Genomic DNA, 19,773 nt, shown 5'->3' on the forward strand with positions numbered 1-19,773 from the left:
TGAAAATTCTGACAGATCAGTAATTAGCAAGATCGCAGCTGTGTGGCTGACGCTGTAGACCGAAGCCATTTAGTAAGTAAACATCCCTGTCCTTTGAAGAATGCAGCCTTAGCCAGACGAAGCTGAGATTAGCCAAGAAAGGTGGCAGTAGCCAGCAAAGGACTTTTAGCCATAACATTAAACCTGCTTAAATCACACACACGGTGTAAGTAATGACAGTAAGAATTAGAGTAGCAATGCCCATATGATACTTTCCATAATAATAGTAAGAATTATATATTAGGTATGTATTCTATAATTTAGAATGCTTTAACAGCATATTCATATCCATAAAACCTTTTGAGTTCCAAACTCAGTTCACTATTAAAAAATCCCATCTTATGCCAAAGCCAGCCAATATGATACATTACCCATGGTCATGCTGCCATCTAGTGGATACCACTTGGAACTGAAGTTCTCCTGGAAACTTAAAAAAAAAGAATTATAAGTCCTAAGGTTCATGTATGGTTGTTTTGTGTTTTTGTTTTTTGTTTTTTTGAGATTAATTTTTAGAATTCCTCTATAGGTTTCTCTGTGTGTACAATTGATTGTTTTTACACTATGCCTTTCTTCTGCCTTAGCGAAAAAAAAATTCAAATGTGCCGGTCCTACTCGGTGAGCCAGGATAGAATCTCCCTTCACCTCTTTGTCTAAAAGCGAAAAGCTCCTCACAGGAAAACATGTGTCCTGGAAAGACGCGCCAGCAGACTGGCGAAGGCCCGCCTTCTGTTCGGCTCCCTCCACGGCGTGTCTTTGAGAAAGCAGACCTCAAACCCAAACACCAACAGATCCCTTCCCTTTATTGTCGTCCTAAGGCCCTTAGGAACACTGTTGTGTGACAAACAGGCTGTTTGGGAAAGGACATTTAACTCTAGCCTGTGGACTTGCACCGCTGCAGAACTGAGGTCACACGGGGCGGGGAGGTGCAGGAGGTGAGTGAGAGGGCGGAGTCTGGGCTGGGTCCCGCGGGGAGTCCGCTCCTATCTGGGACCCCGTTTCTCCCCTGCGCATCTGAGCAGGGACGTTAGATGACGTCTAAAATACGTCCTCCCGCAAAAGCACATTCAGATGCGTCTATTTTTGTGAGTTAACCACCCTAGGAGCCAAGCCTGTACTGTCATGATGACAGACAATCACGGGATTTTCCGTTTCACCTTCTCAGGTGATATTCATTCCTCACTGTGATCCAGAAAGACTTGGAGAGCAGAGTTGCTTCTACCCGCTCAGTGGATCGAACTGGCAGGTGGATTCGCAGTTGTATCTGAGCCCTCATTCCCTGTGGCGCGTGGATCTTGACTTCGGGTGCACATGGGGACCTTCTGGGGAGCCTTAACCCAAATTGAACTGGTGTGGGGTGCTTCTGGGACCTGGGATGCTCTTAAAGTTCTCCCGGTGACTGTAATTTGCAATAAAGCTTGAGAACTACTGTGCTAGAGAAAATAAAACACACAGCCCTTGGCTAATGAAATGAGCATTTCCAGGAAAGGGCAGGAGGCCAAGGCACCTGTTCCGGTCACCTGGCTCCTCGTCATTTCTCACCTTGAGAACTACCACCCGCTCTGGCTTCCTGTAAACCCCACTCCTCAAACCCTGCCACTTGGTTCTTGAATGTATTTGCATGCAGTGCAATAACTCGTTCTTTGCCAAGGGAGGGTAAATAAAAGCAAAGGGAATATTAAATTCTCCTTGCTCAAGGCTTCTTGAGGATTACATATGGTTTAAAGAGAAACGGGAATTTATTCCTATTCTGATTCCTTGATTTGACAGGAAAAGATGTAAACCAGGCAAGGTCAAGGGCTGGACATGGGCTATCAGCCCTCCGTCCAGGCCAGACTCCTTGTTCCCACCTTTAAGTTCATTATTTCATTACTCTCCACACGGCCCAACGAGGTGGTCATTTCACACCTGTGTTGAGATGGAATGAAGCTAAGCCAACAGAAGTCACTTTGGACCTGGACTTGAACCCAGGCTTCTCCAGTTCCTCTACCAGGTAAAGCCCTGGTCCTTGAGCTCAGGGGTGACCACGTGAGACCTGAAGCCACACCATCCGCCCTCCTCGATGGCTCGGCTGCCCGCCACTGTCCATTTGACAGACCCGGACTATTTTCTATAAAGCAGCTCATCTGCCAGCTCCGCTTAGAAACCTGCTTCAGGAAACCCTTCACTTTTCTCATCCCCAAATTCCTATAGCATCATATTTTCCAAGCCAGAATGAAATCATATAATCCGACAACAAGACAGATTTTGGAAAATTGGAGTAAGTTGGGAAAATGTGGAAGGGATAGCTTTCCTCCAGAGACTTCCCATGCACCGTGGTTTCTATGTGTATACGTCAGGCTTATTGGGGAAAAACATGTAAACTTTGAAGTATGTGAAAGAAACTAAAACCCCCTCTTCTGACCTCCCAGGAATAATCACCATTTTCATTTTGATAGTTTTAGTCCTTTATTTTCTGTTGTTCTTAGGAACACTCTTTTATTTTCTTCGCAATCCTGAAACATAATCTACACACTCTTTCAGACACCGCCTTTTAAAAAGTCAACATTACATCATGAGCAGTTTTCTTTTTCTTCTTCTTTTTTGGTTATTTTTTTATTTGAATTATTTTACTGTTGTTCAGTTACGGTTGTCTGTATTTTTGCCCCACCCACGAGCAGTTTTCGCTGTCACTGAACATTCCTATAAGCATGGTTTTCTTTTTTAAGGCACCAATGCCACAGGGTGGGTGTGAACAATTTCTTCATCCATTCTACCATCCTCGGACATTTAACTAATTTCCAGTCTTTCCCTGGCACAAAGACTCATGTAATGACATCCTTACACACACATATTTGTACCTAGAGCTCTATGTGTAAGCACATGTAAATGCATATTTATAAATAGATAACACCATGATATGTTGTTTTAAATATTACCTATCACACATAAAATAGCAATATATAAATGTACATGTACATGGATTTGTACATATTCATATTTGTGTGTGTATATATATATGCACATGCCTACTGTAACACTATACTGTAATATATATGTATTTGCCAAGGCAGTAAGCCAAAAATAGTGTCTTTATTATGTTGATTAACCTATACATTTCCATCACGCCCCACGTGAACTGAGCGATGCGAGTCCAGAACAGGAATCACGAAAACCATGTGGTTGACCCGGTCATTGCTTGGGAATGGCTGCTGACACGGCTTCCCTCACCACCGCGGCCGAAAAGCCCGTTCTCTGTGGACCTCCAGGGCTTCCAGAGGTCCTCACACACAGAGCAGGTCCACGTGCACACAGCGGGCGGCCGCGTTCTCACAGGCGGCGGCTCAAAGGGACACACGCTCCTGAGAACACAACCAGCCGCTGCTGAGCAGCCGGCACCACCCCACCTGCTGGCTCTGCAGTACCCCCATTCACCCCACAGCAAAGGCCAGCTTCTGGCTTTGACCCCAGTGCAGAACTGGCCTTGACTGGCCTAAGGCTGTCAACATGACCCCAGAGGTACACAGCTGGGGTCCCCCTTAAGGTCTCACGGCTCTCAGGTCAAGGACCTGGGCAACTTACGCCACCTCTCTACGGCTCACTTGCCCCATCTGCTTACCTGGGCCATCACAGACTTCACAGAGCCATCAGGACTTCAGGACTGAATGAGCTCACCGTTAGAAAGCAGCGGAAGGCCAGGTTGACTCCAAGACGCTGCCTCCCTGATCTCCCTGCTGGGAGGGACTTCTGTGCCTGTCCCAGTCCGTCCTTCCCTCCCCTGCGGACCTGAGTACGTCAGTCCAGAAGGCACCTCATAGTCCCCTCCACCTGAGTCAGCCTTCGCAGCCAGCCCGCGCTGTCCTCCCCTTTGAGACACCCCGACCTCCTGCCGCCATGCTGCTGGCTCTCCAGGAGCACTCGGGGGCCCGCACCCTCCATCCCCAACTGCTTCAGCTGCACGGGTACCCCTCAAAGCTCCAAGCAAAAGGACCCACCTCTTCCAGTTCTCGAAATCTAGAATCCCTTGACTCCTTCTACAAAAGTTACTCATCTCTGCAATGTATGTGAAAAACAGAAGCAATCAAAATGGCTAAAAACAGGGACTGTTAAATCCACAACCTCAACCAAAAGCTCTATGGCCACTAAACATTCCAGTCATGGAGACAATATAAAAATATGGGCAGTTCATTTTGTGACAGTGCAGGCCACAGAACAACACCATGAACACTGATTTCAATGCTGTTGGGGCAAGCCTGCACTTGGCAAGGCACTCCGGAGAGAGGAAAATCACTGTGTTATAGGATGTGAGCATTATGAATGAATTATTTTTTAAACTTCCTTTCCATGGTGATAATGTATACATCTAACAAATAAAATTCAGCTTAAGAGGCAGGACAAGCAGAACTTATTTTAAATTTCCACCTTGAATGGTCGAAATAAATAGAACTTCTGACTGTAAAAATAAGTGCTGGGTTAAATGCTGCAGGTTTATCAAACAATAACAATCACTTGTGGAGCACTCTGCATACACCAAGCTTGAGCTAACTGTGTACGCATGCATGAGCTCATTTCACCTGCATAACAGTACTCGTGGGATTCATCAACCGAGTTTTTTTGTTTTTTTCTAAAGATTTTATTTATTTATTTTTAGAGAGGGAAGGGAGGGAGAAAGAGAGAGAAACATCAATGTGCGGTTGCTGGGGGCCGTGACCTGCAACCCAGGCATGTGACCTGACTGGGAATCGAACCTGCGACACTTTGGTTCACAGCCCGCGCTCAATCCACTGAGCTACACCAGCCAGGTCAACTGAGTTTTTCATGGAAGGAGACTGCAAGCCCCAAGAAGGGACGTGCTGTGCCCGAGATCAGAAAACAAGAGGCAGAGGTCAGTTTGGTCCTGAAAACCCATCCTGTGCGCCTTCCACTTGCATCACAGGACTCACTGCTAACACAGCCGCGCTCCTAAGGAGTATTAGCAACATGACAGTTTGGTCAAGTTTTCTGCCTCGCTTAGCAGTGCAGGCATGCCCAGATACTTCATTTGGGTAATTTATACTCGTGGCAAGTGCTGAAAAGCAGATTACACTTTTTACCTGGCCTATCTCTAAAATCCACTTAATGGGCTATAGGTAAACTCTGTGATATTTATTAATATGGACTTTTATAGCATCCTAAAAAGCTGTGATGGCTTCGCTGTGAATTTTAAATTTGCACTGCCTTTATTTGCACTCCGAAAATAAAATTTATGGGATCCCTTGCTGATACATGTCTTACCTGATTAGCATTTGAAGACCGGAGGTCAGCAGCCGACACACAGGAATGATGCCTCCCTGGGACAGGACAGAGGGAGGTGGGCCCACCCCAGAGAGGGCTGGCGACGTTGCATGTTAATTCTGCAAAGTCATTCGCGACTTCAGAAAAACACCAAATGGCACGTTCTGCCATTCGGACGTTCAGCAGCTTGCACCAAAGTCTAATTCATCTTACACAACTGGTGCCCTAAAGTTCTGCATAAACCAAGTTGCTTTTAGTGAATTATGCTTTTAAGGCCCTGAATAGAAACGGACAGGGCCTCTATGTCCCCAGCCACTGTAGAAAATCATACCTTCACCCCTAACAATTTTGTCTGCTAAAATTAGGTGAAAGTGCCTTTGATAAAACAGGAGCTGGAAAGTTGTCAGAAGATGATAACTCAAGAGGAATATAAAGGTAGGGAATATTTGTTTTGTTGAGAGGGCAGTTGGGTCAGATAGTGAGTTGTTTAGCTTCAGCAGCTATTTTACTAAGAGTTAATAGGAATCCCATAACACACTGGGAACACATCACCAGTGTCACCATGGCCCCTATAATCTAGACAACATCAACCGTAACTCCTATTTCATTTCAACCACCCACAAGATTTCTGGGTGTCTGTGCCTTTTTATCACCTCTGGTTCCGAGTCCTGCTTCTTCTGAATTTGCTAAATTTCTGGATTATTCTTCTATCCAACCCACCCCTGCTCTGCACTGTGGCAGCCCTCATGGGAAAATCACAGTTCCTTCCCTCACCCCTCCCCCTCACACACACACACACAAGTACCTACATAACACACACATGCACACACGCACACACAAGCACACCACTTAGAAAGGGCGTGCACTTGTGTGCACAACTCACTCGACTAAAGATCTCAGCAAACCGGGAGAGGTGGGGGAGTTACGTTACCAACATGCAGGCCCTTCAGGCTGAGCATTTGTCATCTGGGGCATTAAGTTCCTTTGAGCTCCTTCCCACGGGAGGCCCTGGGATGGTTACTTTTGTGTGTCCACCCGACAGGGCCACGGATGCCCAGATACCTAGCCCAATGTTATTTGAAGGTGTAGCTGTGAGTGGGTTCCCCACAGAGATCTCGGGAACTGGTGGGTGGTGTAAAGCAGATGGCCCTCCCCGGTGTGGTGGGCGCCATCCAATCTGCTGAGCACCTCCATAGAACAAAACAAGTGACGGCAGGTTGAAGTCACTCAGCCTGACCGACTGAGTTGGGACGTTGACCTTTTGCCTCCAGTGTCGCTGGTTCTTCAGAACTAGACAGGAATGTGCAGCTTGCAGACAGCAGGTTGTGAGATTTCTCTGCCTCCATAATTACGTGAACCAATTCCTTGTAATAACATAAGCACGCACATCCGTGTCCCATTGGTCTGTACCTGGAGAACGCTGGCCAATCGAAAAGAGGCACTTCACACTGGCCTGGCCCCAGGTCCCCTCTCCAGCTCCCCCCTTGCTTCTCCTTCTCCCCAAGTCCTAATATCTGTGCACAGTGCTTTCGAAATTCCTCGGGTTGTCTTGACTCCCCAAATGACTTGCTGAGATACTTTCCTGAAATAGCTCCCTTTCTGGGAATATTTCTGGTAGCAGATGTTAAAAATAATATATCCTCCTACCACCTACATGCTTCTTTCTTCTCTGCCTACTTTTGTGTGTGTGTGTGTGTGTGTGACTTGATACCTGGTACCCAGGACACCGCACAAATGCAGTAGTACAGATCTGATATAGCCCCGTAACAAAAAGAATCATTCAGTTAGTCCAGGACAGTTCTGTCTTTGTGGACATGCCACTAAACGTAGCTGGCCTGACCCCTGTGTTAAACATAGGGCACACCTGTACAGTCCTCGGCTCAGGACCCAAACTGTCCAGAGACCCCATCAATTCCACGGCCTCCAGCTTTGCTCAGGGCAGCCAGTCGTCCGGCAACCACAAGATTTGAAACCTAGAAGACAGATATACGATAACGCAAGAAGGCTGTCGGAGGAGGTGCCAAGTGCATGATTCCATGTCGGAACAGAGGACTACCCACGACTCTGCTCAGTGGGAGCTGAAGAGAGCCAAGCATGGAGGGGACAGCTGCAGTGTTACTTCCAAGGCTCAGTCTGCCGTGCCAAATGCCCAGATTGAATCGAGCAGGGAAAACTACAGCAAAGACACAAACGGATGTGAGTTCAGAGTGCCAGGTGTTGTCTTTGCTGTGACAGAAAAAGGAGGGAGGAAGGAGGGGACTGATTTCCAGGATCCATGACCTTAAACCCCAGGCCAATTCTAGGTCAAAGACACTCAAAATGATGCACACAAAAAACCCTGTCCCCCTTCCATTACCAGCATTTCTGCACTGGCCTTTCTCCTGTTGCCAGGCCTCTCGAGCCCCTGCGCTGGGCTCTCTCACCTCCCTGCCCACCCTCCTCTTCACCCCACACTTGCCGTGACACACACACACACACACACACACTACCCATTTGTGGGACCATTCCTGCTGCTTTTGCCTCCGTGTGAAAGCCAGAACGCTGCCCACCCCTCCGAGGGGTAGCTGCTCTCTTACTCTGTGAGAGGAGAGTTCACCCCACCCCAGGGAGCAGGGAAAGGGGGTCAGCGTGGTAGATGATGTGCCTGTGCTTTTGTCAGAAAATTTTCCTCTTTGTTCCAGAAATCATTCTCTGACTCTGCTGGCTCCTTCTTCCTATTATTTGTCTTCTTCTTTTTCTTCTTTTTTCTTTTTTCAGTACAAAGGGAACAGTTTAGCCAAGGATTATGAGCAAATTGGGAAGTACAATTTCCCCGCCAAGTTACCAAGTCACAAAGAACTTGTCTGGTGATAAAGGGATCAAGAAAGAGCGATGGCCTGAGAGCTCCCCAAAAGCTGCAGAGGGAAATGAAATGCAGGGTCCAAGAGTGTGGGAGGAACTCCGTCCAGCAGAACTCCTCCCGGCTACTGTGCATGAGAAATAAGTCGTCCCAGACACAGTCTCGTTGCTCTGGCAGGAAAGAGGGTGGCGATTCCCTCTGGTGGGAAATACCCGATCCTTCCTCCCAGATGGCTTTTATCGAGAATGGTATGTGTGGGTGTACACAGCATACATGCATAGCTTGTCAATCAATTTCAAAAGGCTATAGTCGTACAAAAACAGGTGCTATCCAGATAACAATTGAAGGAACACAGAGATCTGTCATAGGTCAGTGTCTGTTAGTCGTGCTGATGCTAGAGGGTCTTTAACACATGTTTCATGAGACAAGGAGTTCACTCCTTGAATTTAAACATCTGGTTTATATCAACAGAACCATACAACGCAAAGCAGAGCAAGCTTCAAAGGATACGATGTATTTATTAGGCCTAATTCCCATGGGAACCCTGCATTACCTGGTTTTCCAGGGTGACTTACTAGCCCCTTTCAGAGCCTGCTCTCACAGGGCTGCAACCTCCAAAACCACACAGAGTGGCCCCCAGCATGAGAGGAAAGGCAAAGGGCCCTCCTGCTGGGCGCTAGCATCTAAGCACAGGACGCGAGTGCAGGGTGTGGGAAGCAGACATCCTCGGCTGCATCGGAGTGGCCCCACCAGCAGCACGGCTCGTCCACCCCACTCTCCGCCCGAAGCCCACGCTCCCTCGAGTCTCTCCAGCCACGCTGGCCACTCGTTCTCTTTTTTAGGCTGAATTCTCCTATCCCTGACCTCTGCCCTCTGATCCCCCAACACCAGAATGCCCCAGGGCTCCATCCTTAGGCCTCTCCACTCCACCAGTTCTCGGTCCCGAGCTGACCTCATCCCTGCTGCAAGGAACGTGCACGTGCCGATGACTCTCACATTTGTACCAGTATCTCCCCTTAAACTCAGACGCATGCATCCAAATGTCTATTCAGCATCTTTGCCTGGATGTCTGACTAGCACCGCACACTTAACATGTCCCGAACTGAATTTCGGGTCTTCTGCCCCAAACCTGTTCCTCCTTTTCTCTCACTCATCTCAGTAGATGGGAAAGCCATTCTTCTAACTGCTCAGACTGAAATCTTAGAATCATCCTTTAAGTTCCCTCTTCTGTATAGACCATCAGCAAACCCTACTGGGTAGACCTTCGGAATCTATCTAGAATGCAACCATCTTTCCCCATCACTCTCATCCTGGTACGGGTCTGACCATCTCTTGGCATTTGGACCATTGCAATAACCTCCCAGACAGTCTCCCAGTTTCCATCCCACCTGCTCCCCTGGAGCTGAGAGTCAGATGAGACCATCTCTCTCTTCAAATCTTCCAAGGATTTCCAGTCTCACTCATCATGGGCTCCTACATGGTCAGTCTCCTACTGCTCCTCATGTCTGATTTATACCCTTAGCACTTAATCATGCCTGCCATTTTATATGCCCATTTTACTGTCTACAACAGGGGTCCTCAAATGACAATACAGAGGACAGCCATCTGTGTTATAAATAAAGTTCAATTGGAGACAGCCCTGTCTGTTCATGTATATCTTTTCTATGGCTGCTTTAGAGCAGCAACAGCAGAGCTGAGTTGTGCCGGAGAGACCTGCAGACTTCAAAGCCTAAAATGTTTACTGTCTGCCCATTTACAGAAAAAAAAAAAAAAAACTTGCTGATTCCTGCTCTAAGAATGTAAATTCCATGGAAACAAAGGACTTTGTGAATCTTTAACAACTATTTGTTAAATAAATAACAAACAAGGGTAGGTGCAAAGTAGGGACTGGGTTTCCAACCAAGGTAATATAATATGACATCCAGATGAGGGCTATCCTGCAGAAAGAGTAATTGTAATAATTGGATCACCGAGAATAGATCCAAAGATTTTTGATGCTGCAAATGGCTTCTGCCTCCTGAGAGAGGAGTCTTGAATGTACTTTCAGGGAAGACAACATTTTGGTTTAGGAAAATATCTATTAGCAGATTCCCACCCATCACCCCTGCGGAAGACCCACATGCAGTGGAGTCGCCTGGATGTTGCTATTCCAGAATGTTTCCTTTAATCATGCAAACGGGGCGTGTCTTTCAGCAGAGGCGTGGGCTGCACATTAAGGCCAGACAAACAGCTTCTGCTCAGATGCTAAGGGAGGTCTGTCCTGGACCCTGAGGGAGGGAGATGCTTGGAGCTTTAACCCAGGGCTGGGTGAGGAGCTGCCACATTGCATGGCGGCTGGCCAGGGGGTAGGCAGGGACATGGCCCTGAGACTGTCTGTGGACAGGCCTTAGCCCGGTTGTACTAACATGTAGTGGTGGTTTTACGTTTCTCTCTCTGGTTTCCGGGTCTCTCATGTGGCCCTGGGAATGAGAGGAAGAGCTTGGCCTAGGCTAACATGGAGGAGCAAAGGGGAGAGGACAGTCCTTGCTCCCCTGAAGCCACATTGGGCTGCCAGAGAGGACCACCAGCACAGGCAGTCATGCCCGCAGGAGAACCATCCTATATAGGTCACCTGGAGCCAGGGCGGCAGCGTGGGCACATCACAGGGGGCTGGAGGACAAGAGAGAAAACTGGGTACATTTCTCCTGAGCACCATTGAGAGATAGCCCTTCAACAGCTCTCAGAATTCCCCTGGGCGGAACTCTTCCAGCCAAGATAATGTAGAACATTACAATGTGGATTTTTAAAATGAAAACGTGATCTTATTTTAGATTGCAGCCTCGTGAGACGAAAGCATTTAGCTTACAATAATTTCAGCAATTTAAAGAACATCCTTTTAATAAGCACCATTGAGTGTTCATGAAATTATTCCTTTAATAAATATTGATTGAGCCGGGGTCCATGAGGCTCAGCTGGTTGGAGCATTGTCCCATAACTGATAGGTTATGGGTTCAATTCCCAGTCAGGGTACGTGCCTAGGTCATGGGTTCAACACCTGGTTCAGGTGCGTATGATGCCCAGTCCCAGTGTATACTGGAAGGCAACCAATCAATGCTTCTCTCAATCACTGACCTCCAGTGAACCATCACTTGTTTACAAACATATTCAAAGAAGCTGATTCGCTGGTGGTCTCACTCACTGGTGCATGAGATGGAACAGACTTATCCTCCCCAGGAACTGCCCCGTCCAAAAGAACCTGCTCTACAACACCTCCCTGCTGGAGAGAGGAGGGGATTTTAATAATATCTCAAGTCAATGCCATCAGTTTTTGGTGGCTTTCAATTATTAGAACGGTAAAATTTCAGTTCTCAAAGACCCATTCTTTTTCATCCTTCAAACTCATATACGAGTCAAAGCCTCTTTCTGCTGGTGGCCCTGACTGGACAGCAGTCACCTCCATGAGGGAGGGTTCAAAGTGGACTCTCAGGAGCACATGTGTGGATTCACGTGAGGATGAATGCTCATCAGGCCCCACTCCTACAGGAAGTCCTACTATGTTTCTCCTGTACCTCGCTCCCTCAGTGCCCCCAAAGGAGGTTGCAGGGACCCCTCTCCCAGCAGGGAGATCTGGAAGGCAGCCAGCCACCCCTTCTGGGGCATGCTCAGGAGCCACAGGATGCTCATGTGTCCCTGCCATGCCCGCGGAGGTACTACAGGCAGTCCACTGGGACCACCTCTGGTCTCCAGCTTCTCCCTCCAGCCCCTGCCCCCACACCCCACCACCATGGCAGCTCAGGCAGAAGAGACACTGTGTCCACGGGTTCCCACGCTAGAGGAAGGAGAGATAGTCCAGGCTCCCTCAATGGATTTGAGAGCCTCCTACCCCTTATTTTGGGGAGGACAGCAAAAGGAATGGTCTGTCTTCACCAACAATGCCCACAGGCAGACCCAGCCCAAGAGGCTCCTTCTCTCCCATGTCCCCAGCCCTCTTCCATCACGGAGAGTTGGGGCAACAGGAACAGAGCCAGTTCTCCAGCCGGTGTCTCTCAAAAAGCCCTGCAGGGAGGGGCTGGGCCCCCACTGCTGGCCGTTCTCTGAACCTGGGACACGGGCTCCTTAGCAACTCTGGGTCTCTGCTGCAGGGCTCTGCAGGCAGTTCTAGGGAGAGGTGACCACAGGCCACACTAGCCACCAGCCTGGTGAGCACATGACCTCACTTGAACAGCTCAGGGCCAAACTGGGTGAGAGCATGAACACCCCAAAATGCCTGCCTCCCTGAAAGGGCAGGTAAAGCCGAAGGGAGGACCCTCCAGTTCCCCGGTCGGGGCGCTCAGCTCTGTGACCGCTCAGGTGGTGAAAGAAGGCAGCTTCTCTGTCAGCAGCCGGATGCTCACTAACCACGAACAGAGCAGGGGAGGGATGTCATCACAGCACTCACAGGACCCCAGACACGGGGTCCTGCTCCCTGTCCTCAGCACCAGCCACACGGTGCGTTCGACATTTATCGAGCCCCAGAGTAGGACGGGCACTGGGGAGTCACACGTGGACAGCACCTCCCCCACCCCTACTGCCCAGCCCTCGAGTGACAGTCTCAGGGAAGAGACAGATCTGAAATCAAACCGCTCCCCACAGGAGACAGAAGCAGCCACAGAGGCAGATGACCCCCGACCCCCGACAGAACCAGGAAACCTCAGAGGCTTACCATTTGCCCTGATTTTCAAAGAATAACTAGACCCAAAGGAAAATGTTCGAGGGAAAGAGGAGAAATTTCATCAGCTTCTCAAAGAAGATTACAATGGGGTGTGTCTCCTCTCTCTCTACACCTCTAGTACCCAAGAATTCCCGAAGTCCCTGTCATAGATGATAAATTACCTCCACTTTCCAAAACAGCCCACGACAGTGATCTTTATCCATTTGAAGGGCTTGGGGTGGGGGTAAGAGTGAAGACTTTCTTGAAGTTGGACTCTGATCTAGAATTAAAACAAACTGCCAGAAGCTCCGGAAAGGCAGATTGGGAGCTCCGCGAAGACACCGCTGCCGATGAGAGGGACAGCTGTCACCAGAGAGTCCAGGCAGAAGCGGAGCCACCACACATCAGAGCAGCAAACGTGAGGGCTCCCCTCCCAGCCGGCCCCGGGAGCACTTCCCAGAGAACTCGAGAATTCGCTAATTCCATTTGGAGGAGGTCACCGCTCGTAGGCATGCCGCGTTTCCCACGTGTTTATTCAACAGTCATCTCCAGGGTCCACAGGTCATCTGAACAGGAAACACCTGCCGTCTGTGAAAAGAGCTTGTACGCCACGTCATTCGTTAGTTGTCTGAGCCTACGGTGAAAAGGCTGGAAATCTGGCTCGGGGAATTTGGGGATGGAGGAAAGAGCACTGCTGTCAAAACCATAAAAATTATCCGCTTCATATTTTTATGCCCCTAATGATAAAGAGAGGCACTTTCTCCCCTCCACGCCACTTTTTGAAACTTTCCACTGTGGTTACCATGGTGATCTGAGCTAGTGCCGGACTCCTGCTTGGAGACCCCAGCTCCCTGCCGTGGTCCAGTGTGTGTCTAAGCGTGGCTGCCACGGCTTCTCTTCGGGGACCTTGGGGCCCTCTCGGCCAGTCACGAGTTGTGTCTTATTTGAGTCAAAATAGTAAAAGGGAGTTTCAACCTTCCTTCTGTTGTCTTAATAACTTTTTTAAAATGCCACATGGCACGTTCTAAACACACGTACATACACAAACACACATGTAAGGCAGGGCCAGTTAAGTAAAATCACCCAAAACCCCATCCAAAGAGGAACCTTGTCTAATATCTTGAACACACTCCAGAAAATTCGATTGTTGCCTCTGGCATGTATGGGTGTGTGCTCACAAGCACACTGCTTTTTATACAAAATAGATCATAATGTACTTGATCTTTTGAAACCTTCATTTAGCACTTGAATGTCATGCCACGGTCACTGCTCTTGAGCAGCAAACATAATAGCATCTCGTATGCACTCAGAGCTAAAAAGGAGGCAGCATATTAGCTCATATAATTCTCATAAAACCCCAGCCAAGAAGGTGATTATCTGTTATTATGCCTACTTTGCTGTTATTATCTCTGTTTTACAAATGGCAAAATGGACTACGTTCCAAGATCACGCAGCTAGTAAGTGGGAGAATTATGGTGTAGACTCGGGCACTGTAGTTCCAAAGCCTGTGCACTTTACTGCCGCACTGCGCCACCCCTGAGCAATGCCTGTCTTGCGCAAAGGAGGTGTGGCCTTTTGTGGCGTAAACATACCCTCACGTATTCCCTCAGTCCCCTTTGGATGGGCACTTAGATGGTTTGCCATACTTGGCCATGAAGAGCAATACTCTGGTGCTTAGATATGCCTCTTGTTAACTTCACGAGCTCATCTCCTTCCTTGGCAGATACTCCCAGCGGCAGGATCACTGAGTCAAGGACTCTGCTCTGCCCTTTGCAAAGGCATTCTGACTTTTTAGTGGCATGAGGGTGCCTCTCCCGCCCATATCCGTGACAATGTCATCATGGATGATTTCAGTTACAGTTCCTCATTTTTAATGACCTCTCGATTTTCTCCTTTTGAGTGACCTGTCTTCTCCATTGCCCGTTTCTAAAACTGTGGCACTTACTTTTTTCCTGGATAGCATCTCACAGCTATTTATGTACATTCCAGGCTATATCACTATGGGCAACAGAGTAGATTGGCTCCTTTAGCACCTGCCCTAATCTGTTGTTCCAGGAGAGCTAACAACCACATTTGCCAGACTCCCTTGCAGCTAAGATTTCAAATGTGATGTAATTCTACCACTGGGACATGCTGGCAGTGATTTAGTGAGAAAATAAGTCAACACCCAAAGCACATATGGCATTCACATTTGCTGCTGTGGGGGTCACTGGGCTCAGTGGGATTCATGAGCCAATGGTTCTGGCTGCAGCTTGCTATTCTTGGTTCACAGCAGTGCCCCTGGGACCCCAATGATCAGCAGAGGAAACAGCAGCTTCCTCGGCAGCTTCCTGGGTGAACCCAGCAAGGGTTCTTTCAGCCCCTCCAAGGATTCAGTAACCACTTAAATCCTTGCGTTAAATCCCTTCCTGTTGAACAAGCCAGAGCAGGTTCTGTAATCTGCAACAGAACCCTGGCCACTAAATGTTGAACCATAAAAAACGCTTCTTACAAATATTTTTCCAAGTTAGCCATTTCACTTTCAATATTGTTTCGTGGTTCCTCTACCCTTTAAATTTTTACAGTAATAATTTAAAACTCTTTATTTTTTTTTCTTGTCTATAGCAGCTCTGGTAAAACGTCTTCTGCCACAAATTAATAAAAGCTACTTTTTCTTTCAATACAACTATTACTTAGTATTTGCAATTTGCATGTGTGTATGGGGGTGGGGGGAGAAATAAGACAACTGCTATAACATTAAGTCTCACTGATTTTTTAAGTGCCATCTACAGACACTTGAATGTGGACTTTATTCCATGCAGGGGTTAGCATGCTTTTTCTGTAAAGGAACAGACAGTCAATATTTTTGGCTTTCCTGGCCATCCGGTCTCTACTGCAACTATTCTGCTCTGCTGGTGTACTGTGAGAGCTGCCATAGATCATACATACATGGATGGGCAAGGTTTTAATTGGCCTTAGTTTTCCAACCCAATTCTAGGTCCTCCATTTGTTTATTCCTGATCCATTACCACACTTACTGCTCTACTACAACTTTAAGTCCTTTCTCACTATACTTCCTTACTAAGTTTTTCTGGTCTAGTTTTGAAGATCGAATCCTCTGGAGGGAACTTTAGAATAATTTTTTTTCAACTTAAGAAAATAGTATTGGAATTATAATCAGAGTATAACCTAGTTAATTAATAAATTTAGAAGAAATGCCATCTTTACAAAATTATCTTCCAATCTCCATTTATTCAAGTCTCCTAGTATCAAGAGTTTTCTTCCTAGAGGGGCAGTATAGGCACAGATTCGAACCCCAGCTCTGTCACATGCCAGCAGTGTGACTTTGGGCAACTCACTGCCCTGTGTTTCGATTTTCTCATCAGTGAAGTTTGAATGATAGTCTCTCTTCTGGGGAGCTTTGGGAGGACTGAGTGACTTACCTGGAATATAGAAAGCACCGGGCAGTTGGTCCTCTACGTTTCTTGTCCATCTCTCAAACTACAGTGTCTATTGCTGTGGGAATCCCACCTACTTCTAACTTGAAAACCTGGTTCTACTGCTTCACCATTAAGCATAATGAAAATTACTCATGGAAATTTCCCTAATATGATCTATTACTGTTTTACTGTTTTGTTTATCCAGGACATATGTTGACTTTTATCAAATGCCTTTGCCACATCCATTGAAATCAGCCGAGTTTTCCCCTCCCTCCTTTACCCGTCAAAATAGAGAATTACATGAGTAGATTTCCACTACTGATGCCTCTTCGATGTCTTAAAACGAACCTCACTTGGCCATGGTGCTATCCTTTACTACAATGCTAGATTTGTTTGCTCGTGCTTTAGGTAGGACTTTCCGTGTTCATAGGAAAGATTAGAGTGCTTAGCTAATTGTTGTTAGGGACTACCCTCACCCATTATTTTATACCATTGTGGTCTGGGCTTCATAAAGATAATTCAGAAGCTTTCCTTCTTTTTCTCTGTTCTAGAACACTTTTAACAGCCAAAAAAAAAAATCCGGTCTGAAATAATTTAAAATTATCCAACTGGAAACGGGTTGTGTCTGATATTTTATAACAAATGGCTCAATTTCTTCCACAAGAATTGGTCATTTTCTTTTTCTTTGTTTAGTTCCTCTTGAGTCAGTTTTATTAGAGCCTTTTTCTTAGAAAAGCATTCATTTAGCCGAATGTTTCCATTTGTTGGAAGAGAATCTGTGCTCAGATTTACTGGTTATAGAAAAGCCATAAAACTTTTCTAGTTCATACTTATTTGCTTTTTATTATCTTTCATTAGGTTTATTCATTAATTTTTAATTTAAAATAAAAAATAGCCCATTGTTATATACACCTCATTCTGCTTCTCATAGTGGCCTTTCCCTCCCTCCCCTCACCTACCCCAATCAAATGCACAGTCTTAAGCCCTGGCTGGTGTAGCTCAGTGCATTGAGCACGGGCTGTGAACCAAAGTGTCGCAGGTTCAATTCCCAGTCAGGGTACATGCCTGGGTTGCAGGCCATGACCCCCAGCAACCGCACATTGATGTTTCTCTCTCTCTCTCTTTCTCTCTCCCTCCCTTCCCTCTCTAAAAAATAAATAAAATCTTTTAAAAAATGCACAGTCTTTGACAGCCCTGAAATGCCCTTTAATATGAGCAGAAGCCCCCACGCGGCGTGAGTCAGGACACAGCTAGGAGGGGAAAGCAAAGATAATCCAAGGTTGCCGGGGAAAGAGCCTTATGAGGCTACAAGAGTGACTGTCAACCCTGACTACACATCAAATCACCTGCCGTGCTTCTCAATGTAATGCCAATGCCTGCAGCCCTCTCCAAACCAATTAAATCAGATGCTTTAGGGTGGAAGCTGGGCATCAGCATTACAGGTCTCCTCAGATGATTTTAACGTGCATCCACAGCTGAGAATGAGGCTCTAGCGATATCGAGGGGGGAAACCTCTAAAAGAATGTGGTCACGTGGCCTCTAACGCACACCCAACACTTGAAGACGGAAGCCCTAGCCCAGGTCTGCCCCGTGGTAGCTTTAGGGATTCTGTTCCACGTGCAGTGGCTTAGGTCTCTCTGCGGGGGTGAGACACAGGCTCACGTCCTCGCCACATCACACGCGCTTCCGGCATTAGAGATGCCTCCAGCAAAAAACAAACAAAAAAATAACCCACAAAAACACAAACCTTCTCTCCCCTGCAGGTGGAAGAGCAGAGCCTGAGGCGGGGAGACCCAGGAGAGTCAGCCCTGTCGCTCGGTGCCCTCCTCTGCTCCTGCACACACCCACCCTTCCGTTTGAAAACGATTTAGCATCGTGGCAACAAATCCTGGGAGTGAGATTTTCGTGTCTCTCTTTCATGATCAAGGTGCAACACCACCCCAGGGCGGCACTTTCCAATTGAACGTGCGGCTCAGAAGACAGTCTCCTGACATCTCCAACAAGATAGGGTAGAAACTTTCTGGAATAGTTATTCTCCGCCCAACCTCGCCCCACTCACCCACAGTACCCAGTTCTCTTTGGCCAACCCCAGGTCTGTTTTGTCGTTTTATTCTCCCCTGTGTTGCGTGGCTAAGTGACTTATCTTCAGTGCTGGGTGACATGTCAGCTAGTCAGGCTTTTAAAAATGGAATCTAAGAGTAGTTTTATACATTTTATACGATAACCAATGGCAACCCCCAAGCCTCTAGCTTCCCTAGTAATTCAGGATGGAGTCAGGCAGACTAGTCCGTGTCCCGACACTCATTATGTTTGTATCCTCGGGCACGTTTTCAAGTTTTAGTTTCAGATCTGGCCTACCTCGTGGGACTGTTACGAGGATGGAATGAGATAACGCATGAAGAGCGCTTAGCACGGTGTCTGCCACCTCGTAAACACCACATCCACTCCTCCGACAGCCGTGCATTTGTTATGTTACATGTTATGCATCAAGGACTCCGCTAGGCTCGGAGGACACAGAGGGGCGTAAAATCAGGCTTGATCCCAGCTTCCACGGAGCTTACGAACTAATTCTCCATAGATGCCGGCTGTTATTATTTCAAGATGCTAGCAACGGGAATGAGCCTTGCGCTGCTAAAAATAAGTCGTGTGAGTGACACAGCCAGACTTTGCAACCTTTTCCTTGGGCTTGCTGATTCCCACACGGCAAGTATTTGTACAGTTCAAGTTTCGCGGAAAGATACAGCACAGCCCTGAAGGGCTGGATAACTTTCTGACTCTGATTTAAACGGGAAATGCCAGAGATGAGGGGCGTGTGGACACAGGCTGAGAGGGCCGCTTCCTGCTCCCAAGCCTGCCCCGTGCATCACGATGTCCACTGAAGTCCCCGCACCTCTGTGGGGGTTAGCGCCTTCCCCGGCCAGATGGCGGCTAAGGACCCTGCGGCTCCGGCATTTTCCAGTAACGATAAGTGTGTGGGGCGGGGGGCGCGGGGCGGGGGCAGGGGTCTGTTTTTTGTTTCTTCCCCTAAAAATCGTGATGATTCAGGTCTGCCAACTTTCATAGTTGAGCATTAAGGAAATAACTAAGCAAAATGCCTTCTCACAGATTGAGACTTTAAATAATTTAAATTTTAAAATTTTTAAATTAAGTCTTTTACATTTAATGATTTTTTAAAAATGAAGGATGTGGCAAAGGCTGGTGCCTGCTCCAACAGTCACCCTCCCCTTCCTCCTCAGTAACTGAACCCCAATTTTATTTCAAGTGTCTAGGAGCTCAGCTAAAAGTCCTTATTTCCCAGCTTCTCCTGTGACTCTGGCTAGAATTTTACCAAATTTCTGTTAATGCCACATACATTGGTCTTTCTGGCATATATTCTTAAATGGGAAAGGTCAGGCCCCTTCCCCCTGCGGAACAGCAATAGAAAACAGAGTATGTGGGAAGTAAAGGCTCCTGAACCACGCGAAAGAAGGCTTTTCAAAAGTCAATTTTTAAACAAACTTTTTTATTCCACATCTCCTTAACCCCACAAGACAGATGCAGGCTCTTTCTAGGATTAA

Source organism: Phyllostomus hastatus, unplaced genomic scaffold (genome assembly GCF_019186645.2).
Source record: "Phyllostomus hastatus isolate PE091 unplaced genomic scaffold, TTU_PhHast_1.1 phas_scaffold_501, whole genome shotgun sequence".
Lineage (NCBI taxonomy): Eukaryota > Metazoa > Chordata > Mammalia > Chiroptera > Phyllostomidae > Phyllostomus > Phyllostomus hastatus.